Below are 19,137 nucleotides of genomic sequence, written 5' to 3'. Positions count from 1 at the left end.
TGCATTGAGCATCTGCCCCCTGGTGGTCAGTGCACATCATAGCAACCAGTCGTTCCAAAGTTCGGTAGATTTGCATATTAGGGATTTATTATATAGGATAGTTTTCACTTTCTGTAGCTAAACCTAATTATTCATTTATTTTGCAAATATTAGTAAACATCTCAGACAGGAGGGCACTGTGCCAAGAAATTCAGAGAATGTAAAGTGAGCCAATGTGTGCCATCCACATAAAGTCTAAGAGAAGAGATAGAATATGTACCAAAAATAACTATAATACAAGGCACTAAAGCATTAAGAGCCAAACAGTAGTAAAGTTAAGTAAAAAGAAGTTTCAGAAATCAAACAAAAGGAGTAGATTTTAACTTTGACAAAGCCATTCTAATCCTTCACAACTAGAAGAACAGACATCTGGGCTAGATTTTGAGGGAGAGGGAGAGGTTGATTGTTGACACAGGAAAAAAAGTGAGGGAAGGAGAAATTGGAGTGAAAAAAAATGACAAAGTGGGGACCCTCGGGTTCCATACCAGGTGACTGGATGCATTTAGCGGGAACAGAGAACAGTATAGTGCAGGGATGGGCAAACTTTTTGACTCGAGGGCCACAATGGGTTCTTAAACTGGACCGGAGGGCCGGAACAAAAGCATGGATGGAGTGTTTGTGTGAACTAATATAAATTCAAAGTAAACATCATTACATAAAAGGGCACGGTCTTTTTTTTTTTTTTTTAGTTTTATTCATTTCAAACAGGCTGGATCTGGCCCGCGGGCCATAGTTTGCCCACGGCTGGTATAGTGGGAACTGGTAGGCAAATAAGACCAGGCTGACTTGTTGGAGCATCTTGAATGTGAGCCACAGAAGTTAGTAAAATGTTCTTTTTTAAGCCACCAGATCAAAGAAGTGATTTAAAAACATTAGATAGGCAAAAACATTGAACAGTGGAGCAAACAGTGGCAAGGCAAGGGGTATGTGGGCTACAGTAACAAGACAGGTTAAAGGTCCAGGGAGAGTCGAGTAGGAAATTAACAGCAAGAGGAAAGGAAAAAATCTCTTCACTCTGATTCCATCCACCCGGCTGTGGGGCCTTGACTGCGGGGCAAAAGGCTGCTTAAGCTGATTCCATAACCCCCGGGCAGGAAAACACTGCAGGTCCTGAAGGGCTGCTTGAATAACATCAGGTTTAGTTGAAAATATTACTATTCAGATTTGTATAACGGAAACATATCTTCCTTCAAAAAGTAATTACCCTCTCCTATTAGAATGTCCCAAATCCAGAACACTGACAACATCAAATATAGGTGAGGGTTTTATGCAACAGAAACTCTCATTCATTGCTGGTGGAAATGCAAAATGGTATAGCCAGTTTGTTAGACAGTTTGGCAGTTTCTTACAAAACTAAACATCCTTTTACATATGATCCAGTAATCGAACTCCTGTGTATTTACCCAAAGGAACTGAAAAGTTGTGTCCACACAAAAACCTGCACACAGATGTTTATAGCAGCTTTATTTATAACTGCCAAAACTTAGAAGCAACCAGTAAATGAATGGATAAATAAACTGTGGTACATCTAGACAATGGAATATTATTCAGTGATATGGGTTATCAGTCATGAAAAGACACAGAGAAACCTTAAATGCATATTAATTACTAAGTGAAAGAAGCCAATCTGAAAAATTACACACTACATGATTCCAACTATACAACTCTGGAAAAGGCAAAACTATGGAGACAATACAAACATCACTGTTTTCCAGGAGTTGGATGGAGGGAGAACCTTATTCTTAAAGTACTGTACTTGTGCATTTTGACCTCTCTGGTGGTTCCCTGAGGAATTGGTACACAGGATGACCTTTGTTTTGCCCCTACTCCCTTGGGCTGAAGTGGCTTTCCATGTAGTGGTGGTATCTGTTGGACAACAGATATACATACCCCATGCCCACCTGGGGCAATAGACAGTGGATGGAGCAAGCAATAGAAAGACCCAAAGCCTGGGAAGCAAGACGCTCAGGAGGAGTTTTCTTGAAGAAATAGGGCTTGGAATGGTCACCACATATACTGTGAAAGCTAGAGTGCGATGTGCATGTCCAGAACTGACACATGCTCAAAAAAGACCTGAGAGAACCCTAGGCTTGTGTCTCTGGTAGCTTTGTCAACTCTGCACAAACAAGAGGTAAGGCTAAAGCGGTTGTAGGTGACCTAGATTCACAGCTAATCTATGAAAAGGGAAAAAGTTGGTTTTTTTCTCTTTAGGTACAGACATTTAAGGAAATATCTGTCAGATCACTGGATGACCACTGAGAAAACAGAACACACACTTCAATAACTACATATTAACAGAAGAGAGACTTTAGTAAGAACACATGACAAGGAATGTAGACTTTGCAAAAATAGATTGGAAAAGTCACTAAACAAATGGTGGCCCTCAACTGTCAACAACAACAAACCTAGTTAGGGAGAAAATCTATTTGAGTTATCACATTATCATATTTTAAATAACCAGTTTTTTTAAAATATATTTTATTGATTTTTTACAGAGAGGAAGAGAGAGGGACAGAGAGTTAGAAACATCGATGAGAGAGATCGATCAGCTGCCTCCTGCACACCCCCCACTGGGGATGTGCCCGCAACCCCGGAATCGAACCTGGGACCCTTGAGTCCGCAGGCCGACGCTCTATCCACTGAGCCAAACCAGTTCGGCTAAATAACCAGTTTTCAATAATAACAACAAAATTTACAAAGAGGCCCTGGCCAGGTGTCTCATTTGCTTGTAGTGTCATCCCATACACCAAAAGTTTGCAGGTTCAATTCCTGGTCAGGGCACATCTAAGTTTCAGGTTGATCCCTGGTTGAGGTGTATATGGGAGGTGACAAATTGATGTTTCTCACATTGATATTTCTTTCTCTCTCTTTCTTTCCCCCTTCCTCTCTCTCTAAAATCAATAAACATATCCTCATGCGAGGATTTAAAAAATTACAAAGCATACAAAGAAACAAGAAAGTATGTCCTATTCACAGGAAAAAAAATTAATTGAAAGGAATCATCCCTGAGGAAGCTCAAACATTGGACTTCTAGGTAAAAATTTTAAAATAACTGACTTAAATATGTTCAAAGAGCTAAAGGAAACATGGACAAATAAGTAGAGGAAATTAGGAAAAATTATGTATGACAAAAAGGAAAATATCAGGAAAGAGATAGAAATTATAAAAAGGAACCAAATGGAAAGTTTGGAGCTGAAAAGTATAATAGCTGAAATTTAAAAATTCACTTGGAAGAGTTTAACCGAAGATTTAAACAAGTGGGGAAAAGTTTCAGCAAATCAGCAAATTAAAAATAGGACAGTTGAAATTACACAGACTGAGGAGCAGAAAGAAAAAAGGATGAATAAAAATAAACAGAGCCAGGGGGACCTATAGGATACCATCAAGCATAACGACATAAGTATATGGGAATCTCAGTGGGAAAAGAAAAGGATAAAGAGGCAGAAGAAATATTTGAAGAAATAATGGCTGAAAAATCCCAAATTTGATAAAAGACATATATCTATATTTCCATAAAGCTCAGCAAAGTCCAAGCACTATAAACTTGAAGACATCTACACGCATTATAACCAAACTGTCAAAAGACAGAGAATCTTGAAAACAGCAAGACAGAGCAAATCATCATGTCTAAGGGATCTTCAATAAAATTAACTGCCAACTTTTCACTGGAAATCATGAATGGCAGAAGCAGTAGGATTAAATACTTAGAGTGCTGAGAGGAAAAAACCTGACATCCAAAATCTTACATTCGGCAAAACTCCCATATAAAATGAAGGCAAAATGAAGACATTCCCAGATAACCAAAATATGAATTCATCACTAAACCTGCCTTACCTACAAGAAATACTAAAGAGAAAGGCTTCAGGTTGAAATGAAAGGACACCTGATAGTAATTTGAAGCCATACAAATAAATAAAGAACTCCTGTAAAGGTACCTTTGTAGGTAAATACAAAATCCAGTGTTACCCTATTTTTGATTTGCAACTTCTCTTTTGAGTTCTATATGATTTAAAAGAAAAATGCATAAAGCAATAATTATAAATCTATGTTAACCAGCACACAATGTCTAAAGATGAAATTTGTGAGAATAACAAAATAAAGGGGTACAGAGCTATATAGGAGCAGATTTATATATGCTATTAAAGCTAAATTGGCATCTGTTCAAACTACATTGTTATAAATTTATGATGTTAATTGTAATCCTCATGGTAATCACTAAGTAAATAAAAAATACACAGAAAAAGAAGTGAGGGATGTTTTAGTCTGTTCCGGGCACTATAACAAAATGGCAAATAAAGAGCTTATAAACAACAGAAAGCTACTTCTCACAGCTCTAGAGACCAGAAGTCTAAGAATTTGGGTTGCAGTCTTCTCATTGTATCCTCACATGGCTAGGGGCTAGGGAGCTTTTGGGGGGCCTCTTTGATAAAAGTACTAATCCCATCATGAGGGCTCCACCCTCATGACCTAATCACTGCTCAAAGGCCCCACCTCCTAATATCATCACTTTGGGGAGCATTTCAATATATAAATTGAGGTGAAGGGGGAAACAATCATTCAGACCATAGCAAAGAGTGATACTGTTATAATTAGCTAGTTATTAATAACAGAAAAGGAGAAAAGGGAAGGCCAGACATTATAGGCATGTCATTTGGCACCTTCACCAGGAAGTTGTAGTTTGCACTCCCCAGGGAACCACCAGTCTATTCCCTGCAAATCACTGGTGGAAGGGATTCAACAAAGGGAAGATAGATGCATGCCCTGTAAAGTTGGGAAGGCACTTGCCTATCAATCACACCTGGGAATAGAGATCATTGGCCAGAATGGGTGTGGTCACTGCAAGCATGCGTAAAATTGGAAATACATAATCTCCTAAAGTCCTGTTCACTTTTTTGTTCCTCCTGGTGCACTCTCTTGGCTCGCTTGCATTCATCCCTATGGCCCACAGCCATGCAAACCCCCACATGCAATGGACTGATGAGCAGCAGGGAACATAAGCCAAGTTAGTCTGATGCTGTACATGACTTGGCTGCAACATGGAACAGGAACTCTGGACACTGGCTCTAATTTTAGCTCTACTGAAGCCCCAACTATACTTCTATGACCAGAGTAAGGGAAATGGGACTTTGGAAACCCAGGGGTATAATTCCACAGAAATAAAGCTTTCTACTATATCTCATCCTCCTGTGCGAGTCTCAGAAAATTCTTTTTCTTGGGGTATTTCAAGAAGTCCACTCCCAGGAGCAACCAGAAGAGACGAGGCTCTCTCTCCTCCATTAACTGGAGGGGGTCAAAAGGTACACTCATAAAATATCAGGCGCAAAAGAAGGCTGGTAAGTGAAAGAAGCCAAACATAAAAAATTACACATTATATGAACTCACAGAAAGAGAAAAAAAACAAAAAACAATCTCCTTTACCATTGCACCAAAAAAAATTAAGATACCCAGGAATAAACTAAGAAGGAAGACCTGAACTAAGAAAACAACAGGATATTGAAAAAAGAGATAGAGGAAGACTAAAACAAATGGAAGAATATACTGTGCTCATTGATCGGTAGAATCAACATCATTAAAATGTCCATACTACCCAAAGCAATCTACAGATTTAATGCAATCCCCATTAAAATACCAACATATTTCACAGACCTAAAGCAAACTCTCCAAAAACCCATCTGGAATTAAAAAAAAAAAAAAAAAAAAAGACCCCGAATAGCCGCAGCAATCTTGAGGAAGAAGAACAAAGTTGGAGGGATCACAATACCAGCTATATTACAAAGCCACTGTTTTCAAAGCTGCCTGGTACTGGCATAATAACAGACATATAGGCCAACTAGAGGCCCGGTGCACAAAAATTTGTGCACTCGGGGTAGGGGGTCCCTCAGCCCGGCCTGTGCCCTCTCGCAGTCTGGGACCCCTCAGGGGATGACCACCTGCTGGCTTGGGCCTGCTCCCCTGAGGATTGGGCCTAAACTGGCAGTCAGACATCCCTTTGGCAGCCCAGGAGCCCTCAGGTGATGTCCACTTGCCAGTGGGGAGTAGGCCTAAGCTGCAATTCGACATCCTTAGCACTGCTGAGAAGGCGGGAGAGGCTCCCACCACCACCGCTGTACTGGCAGCCGTCAGTGCCATAAATGGCATTGTAGCATCTGATGGCCTGCAAAGAGCCATCAGACCCTCACCCAGCCTGCAAAGAGCCATCAGCCCCTCACCCAGCCCCTGCCCATTAGGCTGCAAGTGTTCCTTAAAACTCAGAGCTGGTGGATCTAAGACAGGGCCCCTGAAAAGCTTAAAGAAACCTAGGTTTGTGCTGAAGGGATCTTCTGGTATTCTGTAATATTTGTAACATTGCTTCATAATACAGAAGAAAATCCTTATATGAAGATACCAGCTCATTTCCAAACTCCCTGTCAGTGAACAGAAGGCAACAGTTCCAATACAAAAGGAATCTCTGACATCCCTCTGGCAGCCCAGGAGCCCTAGGGGGATGTCCACTTGCCAGTGGGGAGTAGGCCTAAACCTACTGAAAGCTAGAGTGCATGTGGGGAGTAGGCCTAAACCTACTGAGGGGCTGATGGGTCTTTGCAGGCTGGCCACAGCCCCTTCAGTGTGGAGGTCCCAATTGGGGTGCCTGGTCATCCTGGGTGAGGGGCTAATGGCTGTTTTCAGGCTGGTCAAGCCCCCCAGTGGGGACCCTCACCCCATGAGGATGTGGCCAGCCTGGGTGAGGGGCTGATGGCTGTTTGCAGGCTGGCCACAGCCCTCAGCCACCCAAGCTCCCAGTGGAGGCTGGCTGGAAGCAAGTATCTGGGATTTATTTACCTTCTATAATTAAAACGTTGTTGTCTTGAGTAGAGGCCACAGCTGGCCAGGGCAGGCGGGAAGCTTGGCTTCCTCCATTGCCAGGGCAACCAAGCTTCCTGCTTGCTCCAGCTCTGTGGCTGCCGGCTGCCATCTTGGTTGGGTTAATTTGCATATAGCTGCTCTAATTGGCTGATGGGCGTGGCTTGGAGCGTAGTGGAGGTGCGGTCAATTTGCATGTTTCTCTTTTATTAGATTAGATGGAACAGAACAGAGAAACCAGAAATTGACCCAAGCCATTATGCTCAATTAATATTTGACAAAGGAGGCAAGAGCATACAATGGAGTCAAGACAGTCTCTTTAATAAATCATGTTGGAAAAATTGGACAGATGCATGCAAAAAAATGAAACTTGACACCAACTTACATCAGACACAAAAATAAACTCAAAATGGATAAAGGACTTAAACGTAAACCATAAAACTCTTAAAAGAATACACAGGAGGCAAAATATCAGACATATGTCATAGCAATATCTTTACCAATGGAAACTAAGGAGAAAATAAACAAATGGGACTGCATCAAAATAAAAAGCTTCTGTACAGCAAAAGAAACCATCAACAAAACAACAAGAAAGCCTATTGCATGGAAGAACATATTTGCCAATGTTATCTCCGATAAGGGTCTAATCTCCAAAATTTATAGAGAACTCATATATCTTAACAAAAGATAAGCAATCCAATAAAAAAAATGGGCAAAGGACCTAAAGAGACACTTTTTGAAAGAGGACATATGAAGGCCAAGAGACATATGAAAACATGCTCAAAGTCACTAATCATCTAAGAGATGCAAATCAAAATGACAATGAGATACCATCTTACACCTGTCAGAATGGCTATCATCAACAAATCAACAAATGACAAGTGCTGGTGAGGATGTGGAGAAAAAGGAACCCTCGTGCACTGCTGGTGGGAATGCAGACTGGTGTAGCCACTGTGGGGAACAGTATAGAGTTTCCTCAAAAAATGAAAAATGGAACTCCCATTTGACCCAGTAATTCCACTTCTAGGAATATATCCCAAGTAACCAGAAACACCAATCAGAAAGGATATATGCACACCTATGTTCATAGCAGCACAATTCACCATAACTAAGATTTGGAAATAGCCTAAGTTCCCATCAGCTGATGAGTGGATTAAAAAACTGTGGTACATCTCCACAATGGAATACTATGCTGTTGTAAAAAAATAAAGAACTCTTACCATTTGCAGCAGCATGGATGGAACTGGAGAGCATTATGTTAAGCGAAATAAGCCATTCAGAGAAAAATTAATATCACATGATCTCACTCATTTGTGGAATTTAATAAACAATATAAACTGATGAACAAAAATAGATCCAGAGACAGAGAAGCATCGAACAGACAGTCAAACTTCAGAGGGAAGGGGTGGGGACAGAACAACCAAAGTATTTGTATGCATGTATATAAGCATAACCAACACAGGCTCTAGGGGGTGAAGGCATGTGTGTGTGGGGTGGGGTAGGGGTGGCCAGGGATAGGTCAATGGAGGTAAAAGGATACATATGTAATACTTTAAGCAATAAAGAATTTTAAAAAAATAAATAAGAATTTTAAAAAATTACACATTATATGTCCTGGCTGGTGTTACTCAGTGGTTAGAGAGTTGACTGCAGGTTCAATTATCAGTTAAGGGCATGTACCTGGGTTGCAGGTCCTATCCCCTGCTCTGGTCCAGGGCGCATGCAGGAGGCAATCAATTGATGTGTTTCTCTCACATCTATGTTTCTCTCTCTCTCTCCCTCCCTTCCACTCTCTCTAAAAATTAGTGGGAAAAATATCTTCAGGTGAGGATTAACAACAATAAAAAATCATGTATTATAAATTCCATTTATATGAAATAACCAGAGTGAGTAAATCCATAGATACAGAAAGCAAATTGGTGTTTGCCGAAGCCTGGGGTGCGGAGACAGGAATATGGGAAATAACTGCTTAATGAGCACAGGATTTTATTTTGGAGTGGTAAAAATATTTTGGACCTAGACACAGGTGGTGGTTACACAATATTGTGAATGTACTAAACACTGAATTGTTCACTCGAAAATGTTCACTCTAAAATTTTGTGTTATGTGATTTTCACCTCAATGAAAAAAGTAAGCTAAAAAAAGAGGAATGACCTCTAATTTTGTTTATATTCTGCTAGTAGTAAAAAGAAAATAACCAAAGCTTATTCCTTATATGAACAGACTGAAGAAAATTGTCCTTCTAAAGAAATAAATACCAGAAGTAGTTTTAGAATCATCTCAACCTTACCTCTACCTATAAAAACTTAATATATTTGCCAATCCAACTCAAACTTTCATTCCTTTGCCCTATTTTCCCTGAAAGCAAAATTAAAATGAATGTTCATTTGTCATATTGCAGGTTGGTTTCATCAAAAGGCTGAGAGCTTAACAAATATAACCATGAAAAAAGGGAAAAAATACTCACTTTTAAGCCAACATATTCAAATAATTATAATAAACCCCAATATTTCAGAGAGTAAAGTTTAACCTGAAGTCATTAATTTAAAAATTAATATTTTTTAAGATTAGACAATTAAAATTTTCTAAAGAAGAGCTTCCCATGAAGTTAAAATCTCTATCATACCATGTCAACACTGAAAACACAAAGGCAAGCTAGCCTTGCCCTGGGTAAACTTTTATAAGTTTGACGTAAAGTCTTAATGTCCTTCCCACTGGCCAATATAAAGCAAAGAAACACCAGTCTTAAAACTTCCACCACACATTTTATGACTATATAAGACTTAAAAACCTAGTTCTGGATTAAAGAGCCTAGTCAACGGTAATTGTATGCAACTTCAAAATTCATGATTTCTGGTTTTCAAGACTGGATACAGGAGGTATAGACTGGTTCAGACAAAGCCCTTACCTGGTACAGGCACAACTGTGCAAACACAAATTAGTGTTGCTCGAGCCCCATAACCTTGTCCACATTTCACACATGTTGCTACGACCAATGGAAGTATACACTTGATAAAAATAACACATCATGTATTCTAAAATGCTAAAATAAAAAAAAATAAATAAAAAAAAAGAATGATCTGTCATGACTTCTAGGTATGTTGACTAATCCTGAAAAGCTGAAAGTTAACTTGTTTCTCAGCCAAATGCAGTTTGGATCATTCCATACATATACATTGTGGAATGATTACCAAGATCAGGATAGTTCCACATCCATTGCCCCACACAGTTACCTCTTTTCTGTGCGTGCGGTAAGAATGCTTACAACAGCACTATAGGCAGGCCTGGAGACAGACACCTCCTCACAGGAACATGCAGTGACCACAGCCTCACTAGCAGAGATGTGGGTGGGGAAGGCAATAATAAAAAGCTCAGCTATCACTACCATTCTATTTACTAGTAATTTCATATTCCTTCCTAAACCTAATCAATACTTAAGGCATTTTACTCAGCATGCAAGAAAGTGCATTACTATTTTAATAATTCATCTTCTAACATCTATAGTTTCTATTAAAACTTCAGAATTTTTAGAATTGCCCCCCCCCCATTCTGCTACAGTAACTCCTAAAAGTTACAGGTTTGGTAATGGTTTTAAGTCATCAATGATTAATAGATTCCTATTAAGGAGACCTTCAAAAATGTCTTTGTCCTCAGAAAATGGCCAGAAGAGAGGCAAAATTCATATTAGTTCTACATATAATGGGTTGTAATAAAGTCCTGTTGCCTATCACTTTATATCACCAAATAATGGGTCTAGTCTAGAACAAAGAGAATCTAGTCCTGAAAAAAGCTGGTCTGTGATCCTTGAAAAAGAGGATTTCAGATGCAACTCTGGAGGTCTAGGGATAAAGCCAGTAGCATGATTCATCTTCAGTGAAACATGAAAGAAGATGGATTAGTGGAATATTTGAATATTACAGCTGGTAATGAGGTTAAATTGAGACATTCCTCCTCTAGTTAGTCAATTACTCAATTTCAATTGCAAAGCTGACTTGAAGAATACCTCTTCCATCTATGAATTTATAAGTGAGACTTGCTCAGTAATGAAATTAAGTTTAATTCAAATTTATGAATACAATGAACTTGAATTAACTCAAAAAAATGAATTAATATTGAGGCAAAAGTCACATTTGCAGCAAATTAACATTTAGAGACATTAGGTGAATCTTATTAAACCTACATATTCAGGAGCATCATCAACTTTGGAACTGAATTTGAATCTAGGCTCTGCCAATTACTGTGTGTGATTTTGGCCAAGATACTTATCTCCTCTGAGCTTTGATTTCCTCAACAGCCAAACGGAGCCACCACATCCTATGTGGATACCCGTGCATGTTCCCTGCAATAGTTGCTTTATGGCACCCCGCACTTTGTGCGGGGTGCCTATCCCCACACTGCCTTCCTGCTGTTCAAGTGCTCAGAGATTCCTTTTGTATTGGAACTGTTGCCTTCTGTTCACTGACAGGGAGTTTGGAAATGAGCTGGTATCTTCATATAAGGATTTTCTTCTGTATTATGAAGCGATGTAACAAATATTACAGAATACCAGAAGATCCCTTCAGCACAAACCTAGGTTTCTTTAAGCTTTTCAGGGGCCCTGTCTTAGGTCCACCAGCTCTGAGTTTTAAGGAACACTTGCAGCCTAAAGACAGCTGCCCATCAGTCCCCTGATGTGTAAGGTTTGTTTGTTGCCAGGCACTATTTATTTTCCAGATTAGACTGATCACTAATTAACTTCAGGCCAATGACTGTGAACTTCCCGAAATAACTGTTTCAGGTGACAGAGGCTCATTGGTAATTTCCAGTCAAGTTTTTGTTTTCATTCCAAAGAATCTAAAAATTAGTAAGACTTCTCTCCTGTTCAATAAATTAAGAACAAAATATTCAATAGGTTAAGCTAGAAAACAATAATGTAATTAGGAAGCCAGAATTGCAGATAGAGGCAGTCAGCATTTAGGCTTAAATCAATCATGTATTAAGGCTGCAAATTATTTTCCTTAATAAAATGGGGAACCATCTTGGGGCACCTCAAAACTTGGCTAAGGCCCAGCCAATATAGCTCAGTATTTGAGCATCAATCCATGTACCAAGAAGTCACTGGTTTGATTCCTGGTTAGGGCACATGCTCGGGTTGCGGGCTTCATCCCCGGTGGGGGGTGTACAGGAGGCAGCTGATCAATGTTTCTCTCACATTGATTTTTCTATTTCTTCATCTCTCTCCCTTCCTGTTAAAAAAATCAATAAAAACATTAAAAAAAAATTTGGCCAAGAATGCAGCCCCCAAAATAACTTCATCTCTGATGCTGTGAGCTTCCTTTGTGCAAACCTCCACCCATTAATCATAGCAAGTAATGATACCAACATATACGGTTCTTGCAATATTCTATATGTTCTTTTTTCTTTTTTTAAATTTCTTTATTGATTAAGTTATTACATATGTGTCCTTATCCCCACACTACCCCCTATCCCCCTCACTCATGCCCTCACCCCCCTGTTGTCTGTGTCCATTTAAAGATAGTTTAAGTAATTTGCTCCAAGTCACAGAGCTACAGAGTAGTAGAACCAGGATTCAAATTCAGACTATCTGACTTCAGAATTCTTGAGTTAATCACTACTCTATGCTGCATCAAGTGTCCTAGAAACAAAGAGGCGCAACATATCAATTCCATGCATGTAAATCATGGCCTCACACAATCATTTAGCATCTGAGCCTTTTCTCTCACTTTTAAACCTGATACCTTATTTTTAAATATCTTCATACAAACAAGTTTACCCATCACTTCCAAAGCATGTGCTTAATCAAATTTTAATGGTCACTGGATGTTAGAAATAGGTACTGTAGGTAGGCCCCACTGTTCATGATTCAGATATTGGATCTCACATCTTTTAAATTTAGCTTTACACAGTGATAGAAGGAAAGAGGGTCTTGCCAGAGCTATGCATACAGATTTAATCCTGCTTATGTTCCTCATCGGTTTTCCACTCTTTTCTTTTTTGTTGTTGTTGTTGTTAATCCTCACCCAAGAATATTTTTCCATTGATTTTTAGAGAGTGGAGGGGAGAGGAAGACAGAGAGAAATAAACATCAATGTGAGAGAGAGAGAGAGAGAGACATCAATTGGCTGCCTCTTGCACACATCCTGACTAGGGCAGGGGATGGAGCCTGCAATCAAGGTAAGTGTCCTTGCCCAGAATTGAACCCAGGACCCTTCACTCTGTGGGCCGACGTGCTGTCCATTGAGCCAAACTGGCCAGGGCTCCACTCTTTTCTTAAAACAATTTTCACTTTAGTATATGATTTAGATATCATCCTATCTAATAAAAGAGAAAAATGGTAATTGGTGTACGATGATACCCTTTTCATTGGCTAATAAGGGCTATATGCAAATTAACTGCCAACTATGATTGGCAGTTAACTGCCAACTATGATTGGCAGTTAACTGCCAACAAGATGGCGGTTAATTTGCATATGTAGGCACAATGCAGGGAGGCGAAAGGGAAAGCAGGAAGAAGCCCCCTGCCACTGACAGTGATCGGAAACCCAGGGGGGAGCTAAGAACTGGGGGGCAGGGCAAAGGCGGCCCTGGGGCCGCCTTTGCCCTGCCCCCCAGCCATGATCCGAGAATCAGGCGCCTTTGCCGGCCTGGCCAGTGATAGCAGGAAGTAGGGGTGGAGCCAGTGATGGGAGCTGGGCACGGTCGAAGCTGGCAGTCCCGGGAGCTAGGGGTCCCTTGCCTGGGCCTAAAGCGGAGCCCATGATCGCGGGGCCGCTGCAGCTGCAGGTCCCTGCTGCCCGGGCCGGACGCCTAGGCCAGAGGCATTAGGCCTGGGCAGGGGTGGAGCCTGCAACCGCGGGGAGCTGGGGGTCCCTGCCCAGGCCTGACACCTCTGCCAGAGGCCTCAGGCCTGGTCAAGGGGCCGATCCGGTGATTGGTGATCGGAGGGTGATGAGGGTCAACTCCTCTGGCTGAGGCATCAGGCCTGGGCGGGGGGCTGAGCCGGGGATTGGGGGGATATGATGGTCCCCTTGCCCAGGCCTGAAGCCTGGGTCAGAGGCGTCAGGCTTAGGCGGGGGGTGGAGCAAGCGATCAGAGGGAGATGAGGGTCCCCTGCCCAGGCATGATTCCTGGGCCAGAGGCCTCAGGCCTGGGCGGGGGCCAGAGCCAGTGATCAGGGGGAGATGGGGGTCCCCTGTCCAAGCCTGACACCTCTGGAGGAGGCATCAGGCCTGGGCAAGGGGCCGATCCTGCGATTGGAGGGTGATGGGGGTCAACGCCTGAGGGCTCCCAGTATGTGAGAGGGGGCAGGCTGGGCTGAGGGACACTCCCTTCCCCACACACACCCAGTGCACGAATTTCGTGCACCGGGCCCCTAGTAAGCTAATGAATGAGAGATCAAAGAAAAATATTAGGCTCCGGCCAGGCTAGTACATACACTGGCATTTTCACAGATAGAAGCTTTAACATCGTGGACATTAAGCCCGAGGACAGGGAGGAGCTGGGGAGGTGTTCCTGCAGCCAGTTCCACCCACACTGGTGCACATGTTTGTGCACAGCAGCAGCAAGGGGACCATCAGGCTATGTGATATGCACTTCTCAGCCCCGTGCGGCTGACATTCTACGTTTTCTGAAGAACTTGAAGATCCCAGGAATAGGTCTTTCTTCTAAGAAAGGTCTTTCTTCTAAGAAACAATTTCCTCCATCTCCTACATGAATTCAGCCATAGCGGTCGGTGCGTGCTGACCTAAGAAGACCTGTCAGTGAAGGTCTGGGATCTCAACGTGGAGAGCTGCGCATGGAGACCCACGGGGCCCTCGAGCACCTTGGAAGCAGGCTGTGTTCTCTGCAAAAGGAAGCAACTGCATCTCCCACAAGTCAGGGTGATGCTGGAACAGTCCGGATGCTGGGATCATGACGGGGTCCTACAACAACTTCTTCAGGCTCTCTGACAGAAACAGGTGGAGGGATGTGGTCCTGGAAGTTTCCAGAGAGAAGAGCAAGCCTAGAGCCAGGCTGAAACCTGGGAGAGTGTCCAGGCAGGAAGAGCAAGGAGGACCAGATCAGTGAGGACAGTCTGGATTCAATGAGAAGATTGTGCACCCGACCTGGCACCCTGCCAACAACATGACTGCCCTGGTTGCCACTAATAACCTGTCCATATTCCAGGACACAGTCAACTAGGAAGCACTCCAGCTGAGGCTCATCCTGCACCACAGTTTCTGTTGGGAAAGGGGTGTCCTCTCCCTGGAGCACAGGGGTTTCCTTCCTAGACTGGAGCTGGTGCACAGGCAGCCCGGGGGGCTTTGGGGGGCTCTGTGTAAGCGAAGAGCCCACTGGGGCAGACTGATGGACAGAGCTCAACAAAGCCATCACTCACAATAAGTGTATTTATTTAAATCTGAGCCATCCTTTCCAGTTTATAGTCCAAAAAATAAACACCCAACAGAAAACTTGTCCAGCATCTCTCTCTTGTCCCTCCGTGGTCTGACTGGGGCTCTCACATGCCACTGAGCCAAATGCCCGGCCACCCGCTGAGCAGGCTCAGGCAGCTCAACCCCCACACTTCTGTATCTATCATCACAGCTTCTGGTATAACCACCTAATAAAAGCAACACACTATACAAAGTGCTTTTAATAAAAAACAATTTAAAAAAAGAACTGGTGTTTTTAGTTGGGTTCTAATATTTGATGAGTTAAACCCTTTCCCCAGATCTGTTACAGAATAAACTCCTGGACTTTCTGCCCCATTTATTTTCTGCATGAATTTTAGAATCACAACAATAATGTGTTTTACTTTAAGAAAGAAAACCATAATGCAAGCTTGAGGAAGCATCCAAACATAAACGTGGTCAAAGAAGCGTCACATGGCCTCCCATCCCACTTTAATGAAGAAGAAGAAGAAGAAGAAGAAGAAGAGGAGGAGGAGGAGGAGGAGGAGGAGGAGGAGGAGGAGGAGGAGGAGGAGGAGGAGGAGGAGGAGAAATGGAGACTTTGCAGAGACTTTCAAAGTTCTAACATTTAGAAGAGCGAAACTTGTCTAAAATAAAGGGCCCAGCAGTATTTCCTGACTGCATGCTGTTAGAAACAACTGGCTTCAACTTGTTCTAGTTCGTTAAAACTAAAAGGGAAAAAACGGCTAATAGCAAATTCAAGAGGATAGCTTAGCTCTCAGTAATTTAATTCTAAAGTAATAACATGCTTATTAAAAAATGGAAGGTCACTCTTCCAAAAATTTCCCTAAAGGCATGGCTGCCAAATTGACTTCTGATCTAGTCTTTACATTATTAATTCAATGACATAATAAAGCTGGCAAGGAAAAGCTTCCTGCTTGCCTCACAAAGGGAGACAGCAGTGCCCAAGTACCTCGCATGTTTCCTAAAAAAATGTGACCTGAAAAAACAAGTCAGCTTAATTTCTTTTTAAACTGTCTGGATAAACGACTGAGAATGCTTTTCTCTGACTTCTGGGAAAGCCTCCGAAACTGGACTCCTGACTTCTACCCCTTCCAAGCTTTGTCTTCACACGTTAGCAGCAAAGCAGTGTATATCCAAGGGCACAGAGACAGCTTCAGCCAGGGCCCGCTGGTCCACCAGCTCAGGCAGGCAATCGTGGAAAGGCACCAGACATGGAAGGCAGCCTCCCAACCATGACTTGGCAGCAAACTCTAATTAATGAAACTTGACCGCAAAAAGCTTGTTGATCTCAGCTTGTCTCAAGTTCCAGACATGGACAGCAGGTTGAAACCTGCTAAGATCATAAACAGCACAATCTATAGTTTTTGGAAAGAACTTTTTCTAACTGGTTTCAAACGGTCACCTCTTCCTCCTATCTGCAAAAAGAATTACAACTGAAATCTGCCCAAGACCCTGGCTTTCCCAGACACTGAAGCAACGGCAGGTACATAACACTGAGAGGGAAACAATTTGGGAAATGGTTTTTACTTATATGAATCGTTTGTTCAGTTTTTACCATTAACTTTCCTTTATAAACTTTCCTCCTATAATATGTACTTGTGCCTTTAATTTTTCTCAAGGACCAGAAAGTAAATAACTATATAACAATATCACGAAATCTTCCAAAGGCATCAATACCCTTCCTCCACAGGTGACTAGGACAGACTGTAGTAGGACCATGTTGGGTATACTGGCTCAATGCAATCAGGGAACCAGCAGGCTATCGGGAACTCTGATGGCTCCGAAACAGGTAGGAGGATGGGCTTGTTATCAATTTGGGTTCTGTTAGGTGATTTGGGGAGAGGTTCACAAAAGCATAATTTTGATCTGGATTGGGAACTTTCAGGAAGCAGGGGCCGATCTGTGATTCGCTGTCTTGGTAATGTTTTCTAGAAGATGGGAAGACCAAAGGAAGGCTAAATATTAACAGGTAAAGACACAGCAGTCACTCATATTAGCCACGAAAGGAGAATGCCTACTCATTGTTATGTTTAGACATAGGTTCTTCATATCTGCCTATGTGGTAAACTTGAAAATCCTTATACTTTTTTTGAGCAATATGACTTAGAGAATCTTAACAAAAGCCAAATAACTGGTTGCTGAAGTCATATTTCAGTAGTTCAACCAACTCTCCCTTACTAAGAAGATAGTATGTAGAACCATACCAGTGGGCTGGGTGCCAAGTGGTCCAACATATTCAGATGCCTCTATTAGTTCCTAAAGCATCCCTGATTTCAAGACTCCAAGCCATAAAATTGAAATTCTTTAGAAGGTGATACTATCAACTGAATATGAAAGAACAGAAGAATCAAAAGTGGCTGCCCCCTTTAGAAGAAGAAAATGCTGTGCCATTTGGGACAGTCCCCACCGGGCCTACTTCAGTTATTTATGTTGCCTGTCTCACCCCTGTAGGCATCTGAGAGTGTAACACCTGCTTTATAGAAAGGGACACTGAGGCACAAAGCTGGTTTCTAGGGAGGGAGGGGAGATTCTCCAGGATATTTCTGTGTGGCCAATAAAATGTGCTCCTGCTAGGACTGAGCCGAACTCAGCACCCACGCTTCTCCAGCTGGAAGAGACTAACATGTCCTCCTCTTTTTTTAAAACTTAAATTTATTGGGCAATAATATTGTGATGTTTGCATGGTGACAAATGATTACTAGACTTAGTGAGGTGATCATATTGTAATGTATATAAATAAATGTTGAGTCACTATATTGTACTACTGAAATGAATATAATATTGTATACCAACTATACTTAAATTTAAAAAGGAAAATAAATACATGTATAGGAGTAATATTAATTAATAATATTCCATAATTTTCAAGTGTACAATTATAATTAGAATCTGGATAGTCTCTTGTGTGCTCACCACCTAAAGTCTAGTTTCCTTCCATTCCCATATATTTGGCCCCCTTTACCCTCTTCATCCTTCCCTTATCCCCTTCCCCTCTGGTAACCCCCATTCTGTTTTCTATATCTATGAGATTATTGTTGTTTGTACTGTTAGTTCATTTGCTAATTTTTGTTTCATATTCCACATATTGCCTGTCCTTGATACCAAGGATTAATCTTCAATGCATTTTATGTGGCTTTATGGGGTTAAAAAGCAAGTGTAGCTCCTATGTCTAAGCTTTTTATCAATCTCCTTGGACCCATTATATCCTCAATTAATGAATAAAACATTTTATATCAGATTATGAATTTCAGTGATCTGTATCCATTAGGACTTTTAATGAAAAAAATAATCCAAATTTAAATAATAGTAAAATTCACTAAGAATCACCTAATTTAAGTTAGCATTTTGGTCATAAGTAAAAGCATTTAATCTATGTCATTTTCTGAAGAAATGATATTAAGTCAAATAATCAATGACATGATCTCTCTATTTAGTATTTCCTTAATGTCTTTCAAGTAAAATTTTATAACTTCTTCTTAAAAGTCTCCTATATAGTTTAGATTTATGTCTGGACACTTTGTGATTTTTCTATGCTATGATAAATAATAACTTTTTAAAAAATTTATTCTTTGCTTATACACTGCTAGCATTTCCAAATGAAATTTATTTTAGTACATTATTTTATAATCTAGGAACCTTTCTAAATTCTATTATTAATTCTTATATGTATAGTCTTTTAGAATTTTAACATAAATAATAATACAACCTTTGAATGACAGTCTTGGTACGTCTTTCTAGTCCTAATGGTTAATTTCCTTTTCGCAATTTATCTTGCACACACATATTGAAACACTGAAACATCATTCATGAAATTTAAAGTATTCATCAATACTATGTAGCAAAAG

The 19,137-nt window shown here is 41.1% G+C and overlaps 1 protein-coding gene and 1 pseudogene across 3 annotated transcripts in view; one reads left to right on the top strand and one right to left on the bottom strand.

Annotated features, from left to right (window-relative positions):
- The window catches only part of ATP8A2 (ATPase phospholipid transporting 8A2), a 680,267-nt gene that overhangs the window by 391,463 nt on the left and 269,667 nt on the right, over nt 1-19,137 (bottom strand). The window lies entirely within an intron of this gene.
- Nucleotides 14,266-15,059, top strand: LOC132225804 (serine/threonine-protein phosphatase 2A 55 kDa regulatory subunit B delta isoform-like; annotated as a pseudogene).

The sequence above is a fragment of the Myotis daubentonii genome, chromosome 2, assembly GCF_963259705.1.
Source record: "Myotis daubentonii chromosome 2, mMyoDau2.1, whole genome shotgun sequence".
In the NCBI taxonomy this organism is placed as follows: Eukaryota; Metazoa; Chordata; class Mammalia; order Chiroptera; family Vespertilionidae; genus Myotis; species Myotis daubentonii.
The sequence above is the reverse complement of the archived record's forward strand: the minus strand, read 5'-3'. Positions and strand labels throughout refer to the sequence as shown.